The sequence below is a fragment of the Carettochelys insculpta genome, chromosome 1, assembly GCF_033958435.1.
Source record: "Carettochelys insculpta isolate YL-2023 chromosome 1, ASM3395843v1, whole genome shotgun sequence".
Lineage (NCBI taxonomy): Eukaryota > Metazoa > Chordata > Testudines > Carettochelyidae > Carettochelys > Carettochelys insculpta.
The window spans coordinates 333,243,213-333,269,534 of NC_134137.1; the positions used below are offsets into that span (position 1 = coordinate 333,243,213).

At 45.7% G+C, this 26,322-nt stretch overlaps 1 pseudogene; it reads left to right on the plus strand.

Annotated features, from left to right (window-relative positions):
• The first annotated feature begins 222 nt into the window (after positions 1–222).
• LOC142018976 (zinc finger BED domain-containing protein 5-like) lies at positions 223–8,663 on the plus strand (annotated as a pseudogene).
• Positions 8,664–26,322: the final 17,659 nt, after the last annotated feature.

The following is a 26,322-nucleotide window of genomic DNA, read 5'->3' on the forward strand; positions in this document are numbered from 1 at the left end:
CTGTATTTCACCTTTTATGTTTAGATTAGGAGCAGAACAGTCTTCTTATTGTATGTAAAGTACCTGGCTCAATGGGGTGGAGGTACTGTGGCAGTACAAATGAATAACAATAATTTCCCACATGTGGCATGCTTTTAATTTTTCAAACTAATTTGGTCGGTTACTGAGTAAAACAAACAGCCTCCACTCCAAAAATCCTCATAATTCTGCATACTAAACGAAATGGACAAGACTATCACTGAAATAACTGAAGTTAAAAGGAGAGTAAGTAATACACTCCTGCTAGTTTCACGGCTAAATGTTGTGCAGCATCTTCCTAAATTGTAGTGGTGCTATTAGCATCTGCTTTTCAGCCACAAAATTGAAATGCAAATAAAAGAAAAGCCACCCACATAATGTGCATACTGGAAAGTGTAGGTTAAACCTTTTTTTCAGCACTGGAATTTTAAAAATATTGATTTATATATTTGTGCATATCCCTGCACAATGTTATGAACTACAGAGTATGCAATACACATGGGTTAAGATTAAGTCTTCTTTTAGGGATGAAAATATGAACTGTTCTCAGAAAGATATAATTTTTTAAATGGTGTCTGAAATCACTGAGTGCACTTCTTTGTTCTGTCAGTGGGTACCACTGTTTTGCCATGCATTTGCTTCTGTGTCTGGTTATTTTCTACTAGCAAGGATTTAAAAAGAGCTATCATATGTGAATCAATTTCTTGTTTTTGCCTTTTGCCATGCATTTCAAATCACAAATAACTGAATTTATGGTCTTTTGTTAGGTATGCAATACAGTGTTTGAGAATTTATCCATCTATTTAAAGCAAACTGGGGTTTTCAAGAGCCAACCCTCACCAGGCAGGAACCTCTGGGCACCCAGGATCCCACAGGGCCCACAAGCCATAGGGCAGTAGGGAAGCAGGGTGGGGGCCAGCGGAGCAGGGGCCTTGGTCCCCCTGGGATTGAGACCCAGCACTAATCCCCCTGTCCCCTTCTGTCTCCACAAGCCCATCATCAGGAAGGCTCCACAGCACACTGGAGCAGAACACAGCCACAGGAGGTTGGGAGGCTGCCCCATTGCCACAGACTGCATCCCTCCATGGCTGCAGCAGGGCCTCCCACAGATGGCGCTGGGGGGGCGAAGAGGCGGCTGCCAGCTGGGCGGTCATGCGGGAAATGACCAGGGTGCTCCAGGACTGGCTGGCGATGGAGCAGGATGTGTGGGTGCAGCTGGTTGACAGCCTGGATGCCATAGCCCAGGCCTTGGATACCTGCCTTGTCCAACTGCCTGCACCCCTCACTAGCCTGGCCCTCAGCCACCCTCCCCTGCAACCGCCTCTCCAGCAGCCTCCTACCTCCTGGTGGGCCTGTCATCATCTGCCTGCCTGGAGCTGGGTCAGTGGCTGCTGGTTGAGGTGGGAGCACCTGGTCCAGCCCCAGTGCCTTCCCCCTGATTACCCTGCAGAGGCCAGGCCTGAGGCACCCCCACCTCAGCCCTACCTCCCTGGGGTCCTGGCCTCATCGCTGCCCCGCAGGGGGCCCTGGACCCACGGCAGTAGGGGCAGCTGGGGCTGATGCAGTTCCCAGCCCCCCACACCTCTGGATGACTGAGCCTTCCCCCACCTAGCCCCTCCTCCAGTTAAGTTTCCCAATCTATCCACCCTCCCAGTTCAGTTCCTTCACCTAGTCTCCCACCTCCCTCCTGTGGACCATTCCCCCCATGAACTGTAAAATAGTTTCACATCTTCTTCTGTTTTGTTTGGCAAAAACAGTTTATTCCCCCAAATACTAAAGTTCAATGTTCCCACCCTAACCCTGTGTCCCTGGTGCTTGGTGGGAAAGGGGTGAGGGAGGGAGTGTGAGGGATGGGGGAATTGTTGGGCCTGTGGTGCAGTGTGACTGGGTGGTTCAGGGTAGACTCTGGGAGAAGGCCTGGCACAAAACCTCCTGGACCCTGACCCCAGCCTCTATGCCTCATGGCACAGGGCAGCAGGCAGGTGTCCATTGCCAGCCCCCAGGTCCGTGGCCCAGCCCTGGATGAAGGGCTCCCACTGGCCCACTACAAAGTTGTGGAGGGCACTGCAGGTGGTGATGACCGGGAAAAATTTGGGAGGCTGACTTCCAGCCTGGTGAGGAGGCTGTGAAACCTCATCTTCAGCCTCCCAAACACCCACTCCATTGTGCCCCTGGCATGATTGAGGTAACTGTTAAAGATGTCCTGGGCCAATGTGGTATGTCTAGTATAGGGCCGCATGATGTCCCTAAGCAGGAGCTCCCACAGGGGGACATACATGCCCTCCTGCATCTGGCATCCCAGACATAAATTCAGGAACACCTGTGTATCATGGGCCCTGCCCAGCCACCCCACACACATGTCCAGGAAATGACCCCTTGCATCCACCAGGGCCTGGAGTACCACTGAGTGGTACATCTTCCCGTTAATGTAGGCACCCCCACTGTGGTCCAGAGCCTGGATCTCCATGTGCACCCCATCCAGAGCTCCGAAACAATAGGGGAAGCCCAAGTCTACGAACATGGCGAGGGCGGTGTTCAGGCCTCCCAGAGTCATGACTTGTGGCAGGAGCACGCTGTTGATGGCTTGGATGACCTGCGGGAGGGGGCGGGGGGAGGAAGACACTTGCATGACTGCCTGACCGGGAAACCTCCCTGCCCCCTTCTCGCCAGGGTTCCCCTACCCGCTGCCCAGTAGCCATCTCCCCAGGGTGGGTCTATGGTGAGGGCCAGACTTACCTCAATCATTGCCACTCTGACGGTGGCCTTGCCCACACTGAATTGGTGGCTGACGTACTGGAGGCTGACGGGGGTGGCCAGCCTTCATGGGATGATGGCCGCCCTCTTCTGCACTGGGACTGCTGGTCGCATTCATGTGTCCTGGTGCTAGAAGACTGGGGCAAGCCGGTGGCAGAGGTCTTCAAATATCTGCCGGGTCATTCTGAAGTTCCTCAGCCACCGCTCTTCGTCCCAGTCCTCCAGCACCAGCTGGTCCCACCACTCACTGGTAGTGGCAAAGGCCCACTGGCGCTGAATCAGGGGGGCCTGGGGGAGGGACAGCAGTGCAGTGGCCAGGGCCTGCAGGCTGGATCCCATGTGGGCGACCATGTCGCACCACTGAAAGAGCAGGGTGCCCAGCATGGCCAGCAGGCTGGCCAGGGTGGAGAGGAGCTAGTCCTCCGGGAGGGTGGGAGCGGGTATGTTGCTCAGCTCTTCTCCCCCTAACGTGCTCTGCTGCTGTCTGCATCCTGGCAGCCTTGAGCACGTACAGGGTGGAGATGTTAGGAGGGCTACTTTAAGGGGTCAGCTGGCCTGGAAGGGCTTGTTGGCCATTTGACTCCATGCCTGCATCATTTCCTGGCCCCTTGCTTCAAAGTAGCAGCCAATTATATGTAGATGTTTAATTTTGAAGCAGGGGAAAACCTATTTTGAAGTAAGGGAGGGTGCATTTTGTGTGTAGATGCTTTACTTTGAAGTTGCCTACTTCGAAGTTATTTTGTAGTGTAGATACAGCCTTAGTGCTGTACATTTCAGCTAGAATCATTGCCAGAGGTATGGCAGAAACGGATCTCGATGCACATTAGAATTGGGACAATATAGGCCTTCAGCACCACCAAATGGGGCAGCGGGTCCCAGGGTCTGGCAATTTAAAAGGGTCTGGGGTATATGGCTGCTAACCTATACATTGCCACTGCAAGGTCCCTGGGCCAAGCAGCACTGAAGGGCTGTGGGAGGCAATTCTGCCAACAGCCTGGCAGTCCTTACATTCATTATAGGCCTTATGGAAGAACTGGGTGTAGATTCAATGTAAGCAAAATGGCGAAAGTGTTTCTTCAAGAAAGTATATGGTTGTTGGAATCACAGAATCATGGGCTTGAAACGGGCCTTGGGAGATCATCTAATCCAGTCCCTGCACTCAGGCCAGACTAAATAGTTAGGGGGAGAGGTAGATAAGTTTGAGAATACGGGTAGGGTCCAGAGTGACCTAGATAAATTGGAGGATTGGGCCAAAAGAAATCTGATGAGGTTCAACAAAGAAAAGTGCAGAGTTCTGCACTTGGAATGGAAGAATCACAAGCACTGTTACAAGCTGGGTGCTGACTGGCTAAATAGCAATGCAGCAGAAAAGGACTTGGGGACTACAGTGCATGAGAGGCTGGATATGAGTCAACAGTGTGCCTTTTATCAGAGAGGTAGCTGTGTTAGTCTGTATCTTCGAGAACAACAAGAAGTTCTGTGGCACCTTATAGACTAACAGATATTTTGGTGCATAAGCTTTCATGGGCAAAGACCTGCTTCATCAAACGTGTGAGTGGGAGGGTGGTTTCAGAGTGGTATTTAAAGAGTGGGGTCCCAGTAAAAGGAAGGGCTAGAGCTGACAAGGGCTATTCAGCAAGGTGGAAATGGCCCGTTATAGTAGTATGTATCAAAAGAGGAAAAAACAAGTCAGATCAGACAGGGGGATATGGTCCATTGTCAGACTCTAATGGGGAAATATTAATACCCAGGGCAGAGAAGCTGCTTTTGTAAGGGGCCAGCTACTCCCAGTCTCTGTTTAATCCTTGGGTGATGGAGTCAAATTTGCAAATAAATAGCAGCTCAGAGATTTCTCTCTCCATTTGATTTTTGAAATTTCTTTGTTTTAGGACTGCTACATTTAAATCTGTTACTGAGTGTTCAGGGAGATTCAAGTTCTCTCCCATAGGCTTCTGTATTTTACAGTTCCTGATGTCTGATTTATGTCCATTTATTCTTTTACGTAGAGACTGTCCAGTTTGGCCGATGTAAATTGCAGTGGGGCATTGCTGGCACATAAAGTCATATATTATATTAGTAGATGTGCAGGTAAAGTAGCCCTTGATAGTATGGTTGATGTTAGGTCCTGTGATGATATCACTGGCGTAGATATGTGAGCAGAGTTGGCAGTGAGGTTTGTTGCAGGGATTGGTTCCAGGTTTAGAGTCACTATGTTGTGATCTATAGTTGCTGGTGAGAATTTGTTTAAGGTTGGCAGGCTGTCTGTAGGTGAGGACAGGCCTGCCTCCCAAGGTCTGTGAGAGTGAAGGATCATTGTCCAGGATGGGTTGCAGATCACTGATGATGCGTTGGAGAGGCCTTAGATGGGGGCTGTGTGTGATGGCCAGTGGTGTTCTCTTGTTTTCCTTGTGAGGTCTGTCTTGTAGCAGGTGGCTTCTGGGTACCCATCTGGCTCTGTCAGTCTGTTTCCTCACTTTCTTAGGTGGGTATTGTAGTTTGAGGAAAGCTTGGTAAAGGTCTTGTAGATGTTTGCCTCTGTCTGATGGATCAGAGCAAATATGGCTGTACCTTAGTGCCTGGCTGTATACAACGGATTGAGTAGTGTGCCCTGCATGGAAGCTGGAGGTGTGTAGATAAGCACAGTGGTTCATGGATTTTCGGTATAGGGTGGTATTTATGTGACCATCGCTTATCTGCACAGTAGTGTCCCGGAAGCGGATCTCTTGTGTGGACTGGTCCAGGCTGAGGTTGATGGTGGGGTGGAAACTGTTGAAATCGCAGTGGAACTCTTCAAGAGCCTCCTTCCCATGGGTCCAGATGATGTAGATGTCATCAACGTAGCACAAGTAGAGGAGGGGCACTAGGGGACAAGAACTGAGAAAGCGTTGTTACAGGTCAGCCATAAAAATGTTGGCATACTGTGGAGCCATGCGGGTGCCCATAAGAGTGCCACTGATTTGAAGGTATAATTTGTCCTCAAATATGAAATAGTTGTGGGTGAGGACAAAGTCACAAAGCTCCACCACCATTTGTGCCTCAGTCTCATCAGGGATAATGTTCCTAACAGCTTGGAGTCCATCTTCATGTGGGATATTGGTGTAGAGGGGCCTTTACATCCATGCTAGTCTGGATGGTGTTTTCAGGAAGGTCACCAATGGATTGTAGTTTCCTGAGGAAGTCGTTGGTATCTGCTTACAAAAGCAGCTTCTCTGCCCTGGGTGTTAATATCTCCCCATTACACTCTGACAATGGGCAACATCCCCCTGTGTGATCTGACTTGTTTTTTCTCTTTTGATACGTACTACTGATAATGTGCCATTTCCACCTTGCTGAATAGACCTTGTCAGCTCTGGCCCTCCCTTTTACTGGGATCCCACTCTTTAAATACCCCTCTGGAACCCCCCCGTCCACGCATCTGATGAAGTGGGTCTTTGCCCACGAAAGCTTATGCTCCAAAATATCTCGTAGTCTATAGTGTGCCCTTGTGGCCAGTAAGGCTAACAGCACATTGGGATACATTAGAAGAAGGATTTCCAGCAGATCTAGAGAAGTTATTGTTCATGTCTATTCGGCATTGGTGAAGCCACAACTGAGTACTGCGTCCAGTTCTGGGCCCTGCAGTATAGAAAGGATGTGGATGAATTGGAGCAGGTGCAGCAGAGGGCAATGAAAATGATAAGGAGACTGGAGCACATGGCCTATGAGGACAGGCTGAGGGGCTTGGGTTTATTTAGTTTTCAGAAGAGAAGAGTGAGGGGTGATTTGACAGCAGCCTTCAACTTCCTGAAGTATTTCTGTCTCTGCCTTGTAACAGCCTTCTATGTACTTTTAAGCTGTTATGTCACCTCTCAGTTTTCACTTCTCCAAAGTAAAGAAACCCAATTGTTTCAATCTTGCCTCATAGACCATGTTTTCTTGATCTTAAATCATATTTGTTGCTCTCCTCAACTCTTTCTCCAGTTTGTCTCCTTTTTTTCTGAAATGTGGCACTTGTCAGTGGACACAATACTCCCGCTGAGGCCTAATTAGCATGAAATGAAGTAGAATAATTAGTTCCCTTGCCTTGTTTATGACACTCCTGCTAGTGCTTTCCAGAATTATATTTGCTATTTTTGGCGCTGTGTTGTTCTGTTCACTCATATATAGCTTGTGATCCACTGATTCCCAGATCCCTTTCCCCAATACTTCTTCTAGGCCATTATTTCAGGAATCCTCTCCTCTTTACAAATGATGATGTATGTAGATTAGTAGAGTACAAAGTTCTGCTGTAACACTTCTTTCTAAGATGTAGGTTCCCAAATTGGGGAGGGGGGGAGGTGCGCCCCTCTGGTGTATGAGTGAAGTAATTTGGGGGAGAGCATGAAGTGACCCAGATGCCCTGTCAATCCCCTCACCCCAAGAAAGATCCCACGTTGGCGTTACCTCCTGCCAGGGCTATTTTTCTGGCAGAAAGCCATGGAACTGTGTTCCACCACCTTTTTCTCTGGCACTGGCACCTGCACTGCCATTTTTGAAGTACTCTAATCCATGTCTGCAGCTCTTTGAGGAACCGATATGTGGCTCAGGGCTGCTGCTGCTGGAGCTGTTGCCCTTGCTTCTGACTCACAACACCTTGGCATCCTGAAACAAGGGACTCAACTTAATTGGTTTAATGGCAGTTGCTTGTGTATGTTTGATTCATTAATAAAGGAACTGTGAAAGAAGAACTATTTTCAAAGGCATTCCTGACCACATCAAAGGCTTCTGATGTCATGAAAATGATTTCCAACTTTTTTGAAGAAAATGGACTTTCATGGGAAAAACTGGTTGGTGTATGCACAGACGGTGCTCCAGTGATGTTTGGCTCTTGCTCTGGATCTGTGACACTGGAGAAATAAAAAAATCTAGCCGTAACCACAACTCACTGCATCATATACAGACAAGCATTGGCTGCTAAAACCATTCCAGATGACCTTCGTGACTTGTTGAATTTGGCCATCTAAGTTGTCAATTTTGTGAAGAACAGTGCTTTAAATGCGAGACATTTTGCGGCTCTTTGCATGAATTTGGGAACAGATCATACAACTCTTTTGTTTCACATGGAGGTGCAATGGCTTTCCAAAGGTAATAAGCTTTTGAGATTATTTGAACTGAAAGAGGAAGTGGAAGTTTTCCTCAAGCAACAAAAGAAAGAAGAGTTATATCATGCGTTTATGGACCAAACGTTTCAGCTCTCACTGGCATACCTCATGGATATTTTTGAATATGTGAACAACCTCAATTTGAAGCTACAAGGAAACAAAGCTGCAAACATTATAGTGCATTGTGATGCCATCAAAGCATTTACAGAAAAATCCAGCTTTGGAAGCGTCAGCCACGAGTTCAGACACCTTACTTTTCATCTTTTCTGACATTTTCAGCGCTCACTGAAAATGAAGGCTTCCAAGAACTTTGTGAAAAGGATGTGAAGACCAAAACTGTGTTTCCACTGGACTACCTTGCTGATAAATTCATCTGCTATTTTCCAGACAACTTCTGGCAACCCCATTCATAAGTTAGTACGGAACCCTTTCAATGTTGATGTCAATTCATTGCCAGAAGTACTGCAAGAACAAGCATTGGAAATAAAATATGATTCAAGTGCAAAAGATAATTGTGAAAACTCAAGCTGGGAGGAATTTTGGACAAAATATTTCCCAATGTACTTGAAAGTTGGAGAAGAAGCACTGTGTATTATTCTTCCATTTCCATCAATGTACCTCTGTGAAAAAAGCTTTTCAAGTTTAGTCACATTAAAAATGAAACAGAGAAATGTACTGGATATTGAAAACGATTTGTGTTGTGCACTTTCAGCTTTGAAACCTAGGATTCCCCAACCTGTGAAGAAAATGCAGCATCATCCTTTACATTAAATTCATTTTGTTTCTGCTATTTCTGATGTTAAATTACATTTTCATGAATTTTTGGGCCAAGCAAAACTACTTTTGCTTAATTTTAATTTTAAATACATTTTTTACCAAGTTTCTTGTTTATTTTAAATTTGAAATTAATAATTGAATTTTTTATTAAAAGGATGGTTGAATGATGGTTTAGAAGAGGTGGGGGCATGAGAGCTTCTCAAAAATCAAAAAGGGGGAGTGATGCCAAAAAGTCTGGGAACCACTCTTCTAAGATATGGCTTTTAATGGGGTACAATACTAGACCAGAAAAATAGAGAGTATTCCCACACTACTGTTGGACCAAAGAGGATAATTAAATGTAAATTATGAATAATTGATATAATGGAATACTTGCTATAAAATCTCCTTAGAAAGGGTTAATCACAGAGGACCTGATTCTGCTGGGGATTTTTCACATCTCTGACCAATATAGCTATGTCAATTTAACTTTTAAATGTAGACCATGCCCTAGCCTCAGCTGTTGTGTAGTTAGCTGGAAACAACGTGAAGGGAGTCCAGAGGGACTTAACGCACCTAGATAATTGGGTAGCACAGTGGCAAATTGCATTCAGTTTTGACAACTTCCGGGCAATGGAAACAGGAAGAAATAATTGGAGTGCACACACTTCTTGGGCTTCTAAATCAACTGCACATTTGTAGGGAAAAAAACCTGAGTGTCTTGTCTGTCTGTCTGTCTGTCTTTTCGTCTTAGACTGTGAGCTCCATGAGTCAGGCACTGTGCCCACTGTGCTGTTTGGAAATCATCTAAAAATCATAACTAATTATTCTCAGCAATGGCAAGACTCTGTTTTTGGGCTTTGTATTCATTAGTCCATAACTTTCCTCTATATATACATGAAGGAATATTTATTAGTGTGCTATATGTATTATTATCATAAATAAATATGGTGGCCTCTTTTGACATGAAAACAACGAGAAGTCCTGTGGCACCTGTAAGGACCTTGGCCCATGGCAGCGCCTCCTGTAGGCGGCGCAGGCCAACACAGCTCGCCCCTTCCGTGTCCAGCCAACCCTGGGGCCTCATCCCCTTTCAGGGATAGCTGGAGGCAAGCGAACAGTTTGGGAGCCCAGCCCTCAGTTCAGTGCAGGGCAACAGACAGGCAACCACTGGGAAACCCAGCCCTTGGTTCAGGGTGGGGCGCAGGTAAGCAAACAGTTTGGGGAGCCCAGCCCGCACTTCAGGGCGAGGCAGCAGACAAGGAACAGTTTGGGACTCTAGCTCTCAGTTCAGGGTGGGGCCGCAAGTATGCCGCTATCCCCCAAACGGGGTGGATTTGGAGAGGCATGGGGTTGCCCCTCCAGGGAGGTGGGGTAGGGGAATGCAGGCCCTCCCACTCCACTGAGTCCTGGCCTGGAGCCCTGCTTATTGCTCACACCCTGAGCTTGTTATTGGGGATCCAGACCACAACACACCACCATAGGCTCAGAGGGAGCGTTCCCCGGGCCACTTCCTACCTCGATCTCCATTGGCACGGGGTCCCAGTCGGCTTGGTCAGCCGGTTCAGGCTGGTGGGACTCCTCCGGGTAGATCACCCTTGGTAGCTCCAGCCAATTGGACATCTCCATGTCGTTTGGGTAGTCCACCGGTGGCAGGACCATGGGCTCCGGACAATCGGAGGCCTCAGTGCTGCGGGCATCAGGCAGGACTCCAGGACCGTGCTTTTTTGGAACCCCAGGGTAACTAGCGACAGGTAGTCTCTCTGGTCCTGGCAGGGCCTCGGGGGAGGGGTCCCACCAGCGGTGTGAGGGACCCGGTAGATCCGGGAAGTTGCGGTAGTGGCTCAAGGGCAGGTTTGGCTGCGGCTGCCCAGGCTGGTCTGGGCCGCTGGGGGGCAGATCTTGCCAGCTGGCCAGTCGGCAGCAGGTTCCCCGGTCCTGGCACCCAGGAGCCTGGTCAGAGACCTCCACTGTGCTTGGAGGCCCAGCTTTTAATGGGCCTCGAGCCCCGCCCCTGGCCCTTCTGGCTCTAGGCACCACCCTCTGATGGGTGGGGCACAGGTATTCTGGCTCTGGGCCTGCCCACCAGGGTCTCTGAGCGGTCTCCTCCACCTCTGAGTTGGGGGTGGGGGGGACCACAGCACCTCACTACACACCATATAGACTAACAGTTTTATTGGAGCATAAGCTTTCGTGGGCAAAGAGTCACTTCATCAGATGCATCCAACTGTACTGCAGCTTTTAGGGTAGGGCAACCCTAACAGCTAGAGATGCATATGACAAAGTGGGTCTTTACCCACAAAAGCTTATGCTCCAATAAATCAGTTAGTCTATAAGGTGCCACAGGACTTCTCGTTGTTGTTGCAGATACACACTAACATTGCTACCCTGCTGATACTTATTCACTTTGCAGAAAAGAAGACTGAGGGGCGATTTGATAGCAGAATTCAACTTCCTGAGAGGGGGCTTTAATGAGGATGGAGAGAGACTATTGCCAGTGATGACAGGTGGCAGAACAAGGAACAATGGTCTGAAATTACAGAGGGAGAGGTGGAGGATGGATAGCAAGAAAAGCTATTTCATCAGGAAGGTGGTGAAGCACTGGAATGTGTTGCTGAGAGGGGTAGTGGAATCTCCATCCCTAAAGATTTTTAAGTCCCAGCTTGACATAGTCATGACTGGAATGCTTTAGGAATAATGGTTGATCCTGCTTTAGGCAGGGGCTGGACTAGATGACATCCTGAGGTCCCTTCCAGCCTTAGAATTCTATGATTCTATGATTATGTGATAATTGCACATATCTTTCTGAGATTCCTGTTTGGTTACTAAACATACAAAAGGATAATTTTATGCACTGTATCTAAAAGATGAGTGAGTGTCAAAACACCATACCCCACACAGAGCCAGCGATCAATATTACAGTACCACTAACACACCAAGTATGATTACCCTACAGCTCTAGGCAGTCAGCATTGCTGATTCTACCTGACAGGAGCCAAAGTAAAAAACAATTACCAAAAAACCAAAATCAAAACCAAGCAGGTCTGTACCACCCTAAAGATTAGCATGCGTAATGTTGCTATTGGTATGTGGGCTTAACGTTTGTCTTTTCCTAAATTATAAATCTCATCAAAACTTCACGGTAATTTTAAATAAAAGCAAGTTGTTTTAAACAAAGAATTTTGGGATCTATTTTATTTCAGTGGTGGAAAGTAAGACGTGTACAAGACAAACACACCAAAGAATACACAGAAGAACAGGTATCAGACTATCTGCAGGTCAGAAGCTATCTCCCCTTGTGTATCATGCAACATCTCTAAATCTCAAATGCCAATTGTAAAAATACTGAGGTTATTCTGTAAATTCACAGTTACATCCAAGTATAATACATTTGCTTACTACTTACACTAAGCTATATCGAGATTGCTGAGAACATTTGTACATCTTTTGCTCACAGTTCTGTCAGGAGAGGCTTTTCTGACATTGAGCTCATCCGCATGGGGTCAAATGTTGGAAAAACTACCTCTGTCGAGACATCCCTTCATCCTCGTGGAACGAGGACCATGTCTAGACTAGAGTGATCTGTCAACAGAAGTTTCTGTTAGAAGATGTCGTCTGACAAAACATCCATCAACAGATTGCATCCAGAAAGCAAAGTGGATCAAAAAAGCAATCCCTTCCAGGAGCCCTGGCAAGACATGACCATTCCCTGTCCACGCTGAGGCTTGCTTACCTCCACAAGGTACAGCACAGCTGCTACAGCAGGGCTTCTACACTTGCTGAGAGATGTAACTGTTCCCAGCTAGCCAAGATGCCAGAGCAGCCCCAGGCTTGTACTGGCCCCACCCAGAGGTGCTTCAGCATCTGCTACACATCCTCAGTGCTGTTGTCCTCTTCCTCTGGGAGGGGGAGCCTGGCATCAATTTTGAGGAACATACTGTTGGTGCTGCATGGTCCCACTTGAGCTTGCACCCCCCCAATGTGCACAGGCAGATCGGGAGGCACCGCACCAGTTCTGACTGGTGGGACGGGTTGGTTAAGGGGCAGTGGGACAACCAGCAGAATCTCCAGAACTTTTGCATGCACAAGAACACCTTCCTGGAGTTCGGCACCCCGCTTGCCCCTACCCTCTGGAGAGAGGACACCTGGCTGCGGCCCACCATCCCTGCAGAGAAGTGGATCATCATTGCACTCTGGAAGCTTGCCACCCAGTACAGCTACTGTTCCATGTGAAAACAGTGCAGAGTGGGAAAGTCCATCATCAAGGCCCTCCTCATGGAGGTAATGCACTCTAGGGCTGCAGTGCCTGCATGATGAGGGGGACGCTGAGGGAGCAGGGTCAGGGGTGTGAAGGGTGGGGGGAGCCCTGTACCTGGGTGACTGTGCTGTCCCACCCTCGCACAGCCCTGCTGCCAGAACCCCAGGGCCGAGGAGCTGCTTCCCTCAGTCCCTGTTGTGTGTGTTTGGTCACCTCGCTGTACAGGTCATGATGGGCATCAACATGCTTCTGCTGTGGAGGGTCATCCATCTGGCAGACATGGATGAAGTTGTGGCTGGATTTGCCATCCTGAGGTTCCGGAATGGCTGCAAGGCTACCAATGGGACCTATATCCTGATCCATGCCCTGGATCACATCTTGTCCTAGTATATCAACCACAAAGGATATTTTGCCATGGTGCTGCAGGCCCTGGTCAACCACTGTGGACACTTCATTGACGTTTACTTCAGGTGGTTGGGCCGGTCACATGATGCCCATGTGTTCTGCAACTCCAGCCTGTGCCAGAGGACAGAGGTGGGCACCTTCATCCCCTGCTGGGAGCTGATAGTTGAGGACATGCACATGCCAGTGTGCATCATGGGGGACAGAGCCTACCCCCTCCTGCCCTGGTTTATGAAGCTGTACACTGGCCAGCTGGACCTGAGCCAGTAACTCTTGAATGCCTGACTTATTGGGGCCTGAGTGCAGGCCGAATGAGCCTTTGGCCACCTCAAGGCATGCTTTAAGTGCTTGCTCACCCATCTGGATATGGGGGAGTACCATGTCTCCCAAGTTGTGGCCACATGTTGTGCTCCTGGGGTGGGAGGGCAGATACCAGCCATGGCCATGAGCAGCTGGGAGCAGCTACTATCTGACAGGCTCTTTGGGATGGGCTGCAGATCTGGGGGGGCCTGAGGAAGAGCTTCTCCCAAGGCCCCCAGTGACCCTGTCCAGGATACCCCCAGTGGGGGCTTCGGGTTCACACCCCCACCCCATCCCCACCACAACCCCTTCCTTCACCCATTCACCCCTCCCTGACCCCTGGCAAATAAAGAGGGATGTAGGTGTGGTGAATGAATAACTGTGTTTTACTGAACAAGAACAACAAAAGACTAGTGCAAAAGAAATTGTGCAATACAGAACTATTTACAACAAGGCTTAGTGCAAAGAAATATTTACAGTGGGGGGGCCTTGGGACAGAGGGTGGGAGGGGCCTCAGTCCATGGATGGTGTGAGGGGGCACAACCCCATGGGGGAGCTGGAACCCAAAGGGCATCAGCCTTGGGATCCTTTCCTGCTGCAGGTTTGAGGTCCCTGTCAGGGCTGCATTGGGGCTGGGAGCACCGGGCAGTAAGAAGGTGGTGGGGCTTCAATGGGGTCTGAAGAGGAGGTGGGGCTGGCTCTACCCTTACTCAGGCTGGGTCCAGTTGTAAGGAGGATTAGGAGGGAGACAGTGAGTCATCCATGCAAAGCAATGCCTGAGGTCCTGCTCCCTGACTGTGTGCATCAACCAACATCCCCTGGGCCATGGGATGGGGTTGTCCCAGGAGCAAAACCATATGTAGCTTGCTCAGCAGGCCCTGCTGCCTGGGGTCTCCAAGGTGCCTTGCGGACTGGGCTGACCACTGTGCCCCGTGTACTTGATGGGCTAGCAGCAGGGGGAGAGGCTGCCAGCCACAAAGTGGTCCCCACATGGGTGATGGGTGAGCCGTGCACAGTCTGGCCAATCCCAGACCGCTCCCCGCCCCCACATGTGTGGCTCGCAGTACTGTCTGTGGAGTGGGTGCTGGCTTTCACCTGTGGGCATGCCCATGTGCCGGGAGCCACAGTCCTCGCTGTGTCTGGGATCAGGCCAGCCTCCCATGAGGCTGACAGCATGCCGGCACCCATGGGGGGTTGCTTGTTGTGTCCGGGTGGGACACGCTACCTTGCACGTGGCTCCACATGCCAGCACTGCAGTGTGAGGTCCCTCCCAAACTGGCCAGGTGATGCTCACAGCGTGCTCCATCTGCTCCTGCCTCCCAGGCCCTGGGGTGTGTGATACACAGGGTACTTACCAGAGGGCCCCTCGCCCAGCTCTCAAGATGCTGTGAGGTGGTCTGGCTGGCAGGGACCGACCCCAGGGCGATGACCAGTGTGCTACCACTTGCCTTGGACACTGTGTCTGTCTCCAGCTCTGGCAGGGGTTGGGTCCTGGGGAGCTGCTCCTCCTCGGGCTATGGTTGCGGGGGTGCGGGGGGGGGCTCCTGCACTGCATCGACTGGGGAAGTCAGTAGGGATTCATTGTCTGGCCCCAGGAGCTGGTGCAGTCCTATCCCAGATTTCTGGCTGGCATCACAGGCCCAGTTGTAGCCATGATGTAACTCTTTCACCTTGGCCTGCACCTACTCCATGGTGCAGGTGGGATGGCCCCATGCCTCCAGGGTGGCGGCCAGCAGGGCATAGGTGGGGACATTACACCACTTCACTTTGGGGTTGAGAAAGGTCTTTGCCTCACCCCACAGATCTAGGAGAGCTTTGACCTCAGCCCCAGTCCAGGATGGGGTCTACCTCTTGGAGCCCCAGTTTGGTTCTTGTGACCCCTCTGTTTGCTCCCTCGAGGACCCAGAGGTGTTGTAGAGTGACTGGCTTTCTGTCATCTGGCAACTCTCTCAGGGAAGGAGTGGCTGCAAGGGCGTGGGACACAGCTTTGTGCTTCTGTGCTTTTCACACATTCTCAGCTTCCTGCCACAGGTTTTTCAAGGCTCCTTGGAGCTTTAAGAATGGCTGGAAGTAGGGACCATAGAGCTCCGATTGCTGTGGACAGGGTGTCCCCTGGAGGCCTTTCCTGTCAACAGAAGGTCCCCCAGAATGTCCAGACTGGCTTTCTGTTGACAGATCACTGTTGACAGGGGCGTTCTTCTTTGTGGGGAGCAGGACAATGCTGTCAACAAAAGTGCCACATTCTGTTGATTTCTTGTCATCAGAACGCCTTGTGAATGTGGACACTCTGTGGGTTTTGTTGACAAAACCCTCTAGTGTAGACATAGCCAAGGTGTACAGGGATGCTGACAGAACGCTCCCAACTGGCAGATCTCTGCTGACAGATCTGCAGTCTGGATGCACACTCTGTCAACAAAACTTCTGTTGAAAGAAGATTTGTTCACAGAAGCCTGCAGTCTAGACAGAGCCTAAGTAAGAAATTTCAGGGATAATTATTTAGTGCAAATTAATAGTACAGCTTTTGCTGACCAAACAATGGGAAAACTACCTAAGACTGCCCAGTACTGAGGTATATATAGAGGCCAGATCCTGCAAAGGACATGAGATGGCTGCACCTCTAAATTCTAGCTGTGTGTGTACAAAAAGGAACCTACATGCCCACATTTTCAGATCAGCCCACCTGAGCATGCCTCTATAGATGCACTGGCTTTTGTTTGTGCACAATGGGCATTTCAGGGTCATGCCTAGAGAGAGGCAGACTCACCACTTTCAGAGCTGTGTATCTAAATGGAGACTGTATGAGGCATGCTGTGTCTGTGCAGAGAGTAACAGTAGGAACCGTCACAAAACTACTGTCACAGCTGATTCAGCACAGAGGTCAAGAACCGAGCAGGCGGGTAGGCTGATTCCAGTGGCAATGGAACTACTTCACGCAAATGAACTGGTGACTAGATAGTCAAAATATAAAACTGGGACTGCTTAATGCCAGATGTGGCAAGAATAGGGCACTGGGAATGGCTTGGAAAAAGGCATGGGGGGGTGCACAGGAACATGCTGGCAGCTAGGAATTATGGAGAACTGGGTGTTCAGGCTTTCAAACTTTTGGATTGTCAGTTGGGTTTCCCCAGAAGAGCAGATCATTTCAGGATGACAAACTAATTTGAGTGCACACTAGAAACATTATAAGACATGCCAATACTGGCTAGTACAGAACTTTCACTCAGACACAAAAATCCATACATTTTATACTGCTTCTTGCACGAAGTCAATTAAGTATTGCAAGTCTTATTTAATGGAAACGTCCACTATAACCAGTTCATGTTACTTAAAGCTACGGAAGTAGCATGGACATAGGCACTTTAACTACTGACAGTAAATAAAACACAATAATAGTTACCCAAGACTGCGAACTAAGAGCTAAATCACAAGCCATTCGAAAGCAGGGAAATTATGAGGAAAAGACATGATACAAAATTAGATTAGCTGTGCAATTCTAATTCTTAATATCCTGTCCTAGTCAGTGTATTTTGTTTTTTATATGTAAAACATGCTGTTTTGATGACCTTTGTCTGCCTCTGCAGAATCACAAACAAGACAGTTTTCCTTTGCTGATAACGTGTATCTTAAGGGGCAGATCAATCAAAATTCCCTTGTTCTGTTAATTTTCATTGAAACATCTGGCATTGGCTATTGTCAGAAACTAGAGTAGGTAGACCACTCATCTGACCCACTAATAGCCATTCTTATATTCACAAAATCTCAGCTTTATCTACTATATATTTTAGAGAGTGTGTCTGTTTGTTTCATCAAGAATTCTTCCTAAACAGTAAGAACTAGGACCACCAAATTCAGTATGCTGCTTCCTCTGATATCTTAAAACAGTGTAAGGGTTTGGTTGTGCTGGGAAAATGGGATATACCTGGAATGGGATTGCTTCTCATAAAACAGAATCAGAATCACCAAATCAAGTACAGTCCTCAAAAATGACATAATGGAGTGAATGCTGAAAGAGACTGAACCAAGATGAGTCAGAAAAATAGGATGAACTGGGAATAAGACTGATTCTTAATAAACCTTGCAGAAGAGATAAAATGGAGAAATGTGCAGTAGTGCCCTGTTTTGACAGAGCTAAATCAATGCTTAAGGTTTGAAAACGATAAGAAAATGTTATTGAAAAGCAAATTAACTAGCCATCTTTTTTTTTTTTTGGTTAAAACATAGTGAATGCTAAGAGCTTATGGGGACAAAGACCAAAAATACACTTGATGGAATTCCCATATAAAAGTATTAAAAAAATTAAATGGAAAATTATAACAATCCCATTTATTAAGAAACCTGAAATTAAAAAGTCATAAAAATGTCACTGTATTTTAAAAAATACAGTCATTTAAACAAAAACATGTCCCTTTTCCTTTTATTTAAAAAGATTGTGTTATGGACTCAAGTAATGTTGGGTAAATCTGCTAATCAATATCAGAACTCTTTGTTCAGTCTCCCCATTCCTATGGAAAAATACAAGATTAGAAATGTGTTCCAGTACCAGGTGGCATGGGCACATGTTTTTCTAGGACCAAACACAGTTTGGGATTGCAGGAAAAACATGGTCATTTGAGTTTGAGCTCTAGCAATTAAATTCCTGAAGTAGCCTGAATAGCCCTCCTTAGCACAGTCACACTACATATTTCTAACTTCACATACTTGAATGATACATGCACAAAAATAGTATATACAGATTCAGCAGATTGTAAAATTAAAACTGATGTTACATGACTGGTTTTGCATAAAACATCTTTGAGTTATGCATATTCATATTCATAAGCCAATTTTCATAAAGCTTGTGATACCTACCTTGTGATAATGGGCCTAATGTGGTTTTTATGGTTCCCAATTCTGCCCCTGTGAAAATACATTTTTTGACATTCCTCTGGCTGAAGGATACATACAAATAAAATTGTATTGCTGTTTAGTCATTCTCTCAAATTACAGCGCACACAAGAACAAATGGAGATAAACTGGCCTCACGAACTTTAGGTATGGCATTAGGTGAAGGTTTCTAACCATCAGAGGAGAGAAGATCTAGAACTGCCTTCCAATCTGAGCAGTGTGGCAAAAAGCCTGATTTCAAAACGGAGCTTGGTTAGTTTATGTAGGGGATGGGGTGGTCAGACTGCCCCAATGGAATGTGGTTGATTTATGACTGGTAGCATCAAGTATCTCCAGTGACTGGTGTTGGGACATTAGACGGGGGTGGGGGGGCTCTGCAGTACTACACAGGATTCTTTCCATGTGCCTGGCTGTTATATCTTGCCCACATGCTCAGGGCCTGACTGACTGCAGATGTCAGGAAGTACTTGACAGAAACCCAGGGGAGAGTGTGAAGGTGGTTACCTGTCTTGGAAGCCTGGGGCATGAGTCATTTGCAGGTTTAAACTAATGTAACCAATGGATTGTCTGTAACTTGAAGCACTTAACTCATGACTGGATGACTTCAGTAAGGGTTGGGGCAATTACAGAAGAGGGTGAAAGAGATTCTTTGGCCTGTGCATTCTGGGAAACAACATGGATGAAGTTTTCAGTAAAAGCATGTGAAGCAGGGCTCTGTTTAATAACCAAAAGATATCAACAGGAATACACAGAAAGGATAGGGCACCTTATATTGCACAGTTATTAAAACAGTTGCAGAATTATGTCTGTGGCATGAGGCCCTGCAGAAAGCTCTATTATGATCATGATGGTCCCTTTTGACTAGGGCCATCCGTAGGGGCTCTGGATGCAGGACCTGGGGCAATCTCTCCACCCCAGGCCCCATTTCCCATCTCTTACCATCCTTGCTGCTCCCCTGCCATGTTGCCACCCTTCCCCCAACTCTGCCCTCCCGTACCCCTCCACACCTTTTCCAGCCCCTGCTGTACCTGCTATCCCCCACTGCACATTTCATAGAATAATAGAGTACTAGAGGTAGAAGGAACCTCAGGAGGTCATCAAATCCAGTCCCCTGCCCTCATGACAGGATCAAACACCATTTATATCATCCCTGTTAGATATTTATCCAAACTATTCTTAAATATCTCTAATGATATAGGTTCTACAACCACGCTAGGCAATTTATTCCTGTAATTAACCACCCTGACAGGAAATTTTTTCTAATACCTAACCTGAACTTCCCTTTTTGCAGTTTCCGCCCATTGCTTCTTGTCCAATTATCAGAGGTTAAGGAGAATAATTATTTTCCCTCCTTCTTGTAAAAGCCGTTTAGGTATTTGAAAGCCGCTATCATGTCCCATCTCAGCCTTCTCTTTTCCAAACTAAACAAACCCCGTTCTCTTAATTTTCTCTCAGAGGTCATTTTTCTAGACCTTTCATAATTTTCGTTGCTCTTCTCTGGACCCACTCCAATTTTTCCACATCTTTACTAAAATGTGGTGCCCAGAACTGGACACCGTACATTCATGTCTCAACATTTGCAACCCTCACAAATGTTGATTTTTCATGAATACTGGGGTGTGCCCAGGGCTCTGGGAGAAGCAGTGGCTGCTGGCACTCCTGCCCAGAGTCCTGGGGAAAACAGTGGCTGCTGGTGCTCCTGCGCATGGCCCCAGGGAAAATGGTTGCTGCTGGCACTCTTGCCTGGGGCCCTGGGGAAGTGGCAGCTGCTGATGCTTCTGCCCTTGCCCGGGGAAAGTGGCCGCTTGGCCACTCGTGAATAATTGAATTCATGAACATTAAGTTCACGAATTGTGAGACCTAATTGGCGATACTCAGTGCAGGGTAGAGCAGGAAGAATTACTTCTTGTGTCTTGCTCACAGCACTCCTGTTAATGCACCCCAGAATCAAGTTTGCTTTTTTTTTTTTTTTTTAAACAACAGTGCACTATGGCCCCTAGATCCCTTTCTGCAGTACTCCTTCCTAGGGAGTCACTTCCTATTCTGCATGTGTGAAACTGATTGTCTCTCCCTAAGTGCAGTACTTTGCATTTGTTCGTATTGAACTTCACCCTATCTTCCTCAGACCATTTCTCCAGTTTGTCCTGATCATTTTGAATTCTGACCCTGTCCTCCAAAACAGAGGTTCTCATACTATGTTCCAGTGGAACACTGTGTTCAGTGAGCTATGGCAAAGTGCTCCGCCGTTGACATTGAGTAATGGCCGTCTCTTCCCCATTCTAGGGGAAAAAATAAATGTTGGGATGCAATTTTCTCCATTTTACACTGCTCACGAGAAAAATATCAGCAACAGAAAGAAAGCTTGAATTCTCATGTGCAAGTACAGAAAAGGGTCAACTCAATTGCTTTCCCACCCTGGAAAACTTCCTCTCGGAGTCTAATCTCAAGACTGGTGGTGCAGTGAAGGAAGATCTAATGCTCAGTATCTAGGGATTCCAAATCACTTCTAATGAGTGTTTTCCTCTTGAAACGGATCAGTGTGACTGGAGTGTGATCCATTTAACAGCATAACACCTGACTTCAGTAGCAAAGACATGGAGCAGTATATTGATCTCATGTATAATGGAGATTTAAAGCCAGAATTTTCCAGTGACAATCTTACCAAATTCTGGGTAAAAGTGCAGCTTAAGTTCCCAGATATTGCTAAGCAAACACTCCTGAAAATCCTGCCTTTCGCTACCACCCATCTTTGTGAAATCAGATTTTCCAGGTACATCACCATGAAAACAAAGTACAGAAATAAACTGGATGCAGAGAATGAACTGCATATTCAGTTGTCCGATATCACACCTGATATTAGGCGCCTTTGTTCATTCTGTCAGGCTCATCCATCACATTAAATTTATTAAATAAGTATGCCGATTTTATTGATGTTTTATCTGTCATTCCTGCTATATTTGTTTTGTTAATGTCTGGTTTCATTATTATTTGTTGAGTTGCTCTTACCTTACAATATTTTAATTAATATTGTTATGAAATATTTTCCACTAGTAATGTTCCTCATAGTTAGTATGATGATGTAAAAAAGGTAAAGAGTTCCGCAGAGAGTGCTGAGACGTCCAAGTGTTCCATGAACAGAAAAAGTTTGGGAACTGCTGCTCCAAAGCACTTGCCACCCTTCCCAGCTCGGTATTATCTGCAAACTTGATAAGCATTCTCACTATGCCATTATCTAAATAATTAAGATATTGTACAAAAATGGCCCCAAAACGAATCCCTGTGGAACCTCACTTGTTATTCCCTTCCAGCATGACTATGAAACATTAATAACTACTCTCTGTCAATAGCTAACCAACCATTTATGCACCCACCTGATAGTAGCCCCATCTATGTTGCATTTCCCTACTTTACTGATTAGAAAGTCATGTGATACTGTATCAAAGGCCTTACTAAAGTCAAGCTATACCACTTCTATCCCTTTCCCTTTCTCCACAAGGATTGTTATCCTACCAAGGAAAGCTATCAAGTTGGTCTGACTGGCTTGTTGGTGACAAAACCATACTGTCTGTTACCTTTTACTTTTTTATCTTCCAGATGTTTGCAGATGGATTCCTTGATTATATGTTCCATCATCTTTCCTGGCACTGAAGTTAAGGTGATTGCTCTGTAATTTCCTGGTTTGTACTTATTTCTTTTTTTATAGATGGGCAATATATTTGCCATTTTCCAGTCTTCTGAAATCTTTCCTGACTTCCATGACTTTTCAAAGAAGGTAACTAGTGGCTCAGATACCTTCTCTATCAGCTCCTTGAGAACTCTAGGATGCATTTCATCAGGCGCTGGTGACTTGAAGACATCTAACTTTTCTAAGTAATTTTAAACTTTTTCTTAACCTATTTTAACTTCTTGACCTACCCTGTTTCCATTATCGTTCACTATGTTATGCATCCAGTCTCCGTCAACCTTCTTGGTTGAAGATTGAAACAAAGAAATCATTAAATACCTCTGCCATTTTCAAATTTTCTTTTATTGTTTCTCACTCTTCATTGACCAATGGGCCTATCCTCTCCTTGGTCTTCCTCTTGGTTCTAATATACTTTCAGAATGTTTTCTTGTTTCCCTCATTCTGCCTGCTACCTTAAAATTCTCAGCCAGTTCTTCCCTATTTGTTAAAATCAAATCTAAACCAGTTTCCCCTGGTAGCTTTCTCCACTTTCTGAAATACAAATTTGTCTCCAGTGCATTCCATGGACGTGTTGGATAATCTGTGCCTTGCTGTGTTCTTTTCCCAGTACAGGTCTGGATAGTTGAAGTCCCCCAACACCACCAAGTTCTGTGCTTTGGATGATTTTGTTAGTTGTTTAAAAAATGCATCATCCACCTCTTCTTCCTGGTTAAGTGGTCTTCATTTTCCCTCAAGCCCCATCTTGGGAGCCATGCAACACAGGGAATTACTTGGGTTGGGGGACCCTGATGCCAGCAGCAGAGTTTCCCTTTTCGTCCCCATATTCACCATGCAAGCAGGAGCCATGGGAAGTGGAGCAACCCAACAGCCTGCTCTGCTCTGCTGCCCCTCTCATAGCTGGGTCTCTCAGCTTCACTGAAGCAGTGGAAAGTGGTCCCAGTCCACTCCGCACTGTTCCCACAAGCCTACATCATATGGAGGGGCAAAGGAAGTGGGGTACGGGTCACTCTGCATCCCATCTCCACAGTGAAGTGGAGCAACCTGGATGGGAGATGGTGGCAGAACAGAACCAGCTGATGCATTTTTCCACTTCCCATGGTTCTTGCGGCTGCAGTGAGTGCAGGTGGTCCCAAACCCTGCTAGTGGTGTCAAGATCCCCAGGAGATCCACTAGACTGCCGTTGGCCCCAGAAGCTAACTTCAGTATGGGAGACTGTCCTGTCTATATGTTGGTTTGGGGAAGCCACCATGGGACCCTTAAGGCACAGAGCCCAGGACAGCCACCCTACAGATGGGACATATCTGCTTCTGACCTTGAAGTCTATGAATCTATGAGAAAAGATGATTTTTTATTTTCTCACTCGAATCTCATTTGCCTTAAAGCCGTCTCTCATAAAAACACTCTCAATGCCCATTACTGCACTGCAAAATTTTCATTGATTCTGTGCTTGAATTTTAAACATGCAACTTTGAAGCTTGTTTCTTTCTAGTGAGCATATTGTTCAGAACTAAGGGACAGAGAGAGTTTATTTAATTGCACCCCAGAGGTGTATTTTTTCCCTAAGTTTCCTGAATAATATGTCACCATTGATTGCTTGGTCATATCAAGTTCCATTATTTGGAATGATGCATGGTGATTATGGCAGCCAGTTGTGACATGTCTCTAAAGGAAACACCACCTGGGAAAATGGAAAAACAAGCCTTTATTATTATGAAACAAGTGACAATCTTAGCACTAAATTAAAATAGTTTTTTTTTAAATAATTTCTCCTCCTTGTGGAAAAATTTGAGCTGCTTTTCTTAACACAGATTGCAAAGGGAGCAGACGCTAGCGCACAATTAATCCATTCATCTAATCAAGTTTTAATGAGAATAGAAAGTAGCTCAGAATTCCATTCTTCTGATAAAAACAGTAATGAGAACAACCCTCTTCCCCCAATCCAGTATTAAGATTATAATGTGAGCAGAAATTGTACAAACTGTGTCTATTCGACCAAGATCATAATGAGAATTTTGGGACAAGTAAATGGAATAAATTTAATTAGTTCTCTTGGTAGTATGAACGTGACAATTTCATTGTTCTCTGTAGATGTTTTGCCACATTTAGAGTTATAATACACTCAGAGCTAGGCTGGAAAAAAGCAGCCTAGTAAGGACGATGCATACAACAAAGGAATGATGGAAACAACACATGTGACAACTAATGAAAGGAAAGCAGAGACTAAGAGGGGTGAAGTAGCCAGGAAGATTAAGGGAAAGAGAAAAATATTCTTCATTGTGGGTTACTGCCAAAGGATTTTTTATGATTTATTGAGGGGAGCTGTCCAGGGAAAACCATTAACAGCTTGTTCACATTACAATACCTGGTAAACACAAATGGAAAAAAAAATAGTTCCATGTGGAACACAGGTAACACCAACTGCTGTTCTTTGAGGGGGTGAGGGATTTATATTTCAGCTGTGCTAACCTAGGGGAAGGCAGACATAAATTATTTATTGATGTATTTGAAAGTACCATTTCAAGATTAAGTCTGGAATGAAACAGAGGGCTGATACTGTATTTAGTTTAGGGTCTCTCATTATGTCCAAAAGAGAGAATGCATTGTCTCCCTGGACTGTTCTTTTTATTCAAACAGACATGACATTTAGATACACAGTGAAACTCTGTTTGCTAATGCCAATAAATTAGATCAAATGTAATGTGATAATGAGTTCCTGAAAGCATCCTACTATAACTTAAAAAATATTATCAACTACTTATCTGGTCATTTTTAAACTTGAGTAGGAAATAGTCTAAGGTAGACCTGCCAATTTTTGTAGTTTTTCAAGTCCATTTAACTATATCTTAATAATGTTTTTCATTATTGATATATGAAAAGTCTACATAAGCAAGGGAAATTAAGGCCCCTACTTCCCCCTGTCCCACAAACATGTATACATGCTTATGTATGTAATTGTAATCCCATTGATGGATGTGAGCTAATACCCAAATCTTCCCATCCTCTCCCAACCATTTCCTATAAGACTAAATGCACCTCACTTACCAAAGGATTATAAAAGGCTAGGCAAGTTGAGGGATACCCCTGAATACCAAGGAAGGACAAGTGTCTCAGTTTAATTTTTGTAATTCCTGTCTTTGCTTTCTTGCAGTTTCTTAAGAAAGATTCCTCACCAAATAGATCTGCCTGCTTTTTTCTGTTATCCACGATGCGTGTTTATTGGCAGGCTTCTTTGTTCTAGAGGATTTTTCTGTTCTGCTTTTGGTAATGCTGAACAAAAATGTGTCTTTTTTCATTTTTTTGAGAATCACAGTGCTAATAAATTTGAAATCTGTAATCCTTAAGTTTTCATCTACACACATAACTCTTCATATTGCATTTATAGTCTCTAGAGTCTAAGCATAAAGTGCTACTTTAATCATTCTGCAGTTTCAAGAAAAATTACCCGTCATATTGTATTAAATAGGTTTATTTTCATTTTGGAAGCAAAAGGCAGCCATTATTTTTGTTCTGAAATTATATCTCAACCCATCCTATCCTCCCAAAAAGAACAATAGTTTAAGTTCTCCAACACTTAGAGTACAAAAACCCAGAAAAACTTTCTATCGCCACAATGTGACTGTATTATTTTTCTGTTACCTATGATCAATGAAGAATTTTCAGCTATATTTTTACAGAATATGAATTACGCATGTTAGCCTATCACCCATCTGCATGTTGAGTAGTCCTTATTTTTCCTATAGTTCAGGTTATTTCATTAGAACCACTAGAGAAGTAAAGTGTCACTTGAACTGATTAAGGGGCTCGAGACGGCAAATTGGAGCATTGAAAATGTAAAGAGTAAATGGGTTCAGATAAGCTACAGATTTCTGGGAATTCAGTTTTACTCTTCAAATAGTAATTTTGTTTTTTTCTCAGATCATGCAGACAAGTCAGTAAACTATAGTAAAGGATTGTTTTCTTTAGCACTGTTTCAGCTGGGGGCGAATCTCAGATAAAGTTTGCATTGTCTCCAAATGGAGTTTTGATTGTCTAAGAATTGAATAAAGCCTGTAAGATGTATCTCTTCATTTTTAAGGGAAAAATAAAAATAGCAGTTGTTACAAAATTAAAAAGAACAAACGCCTTATTGTGCTTCTGTTCAGAGT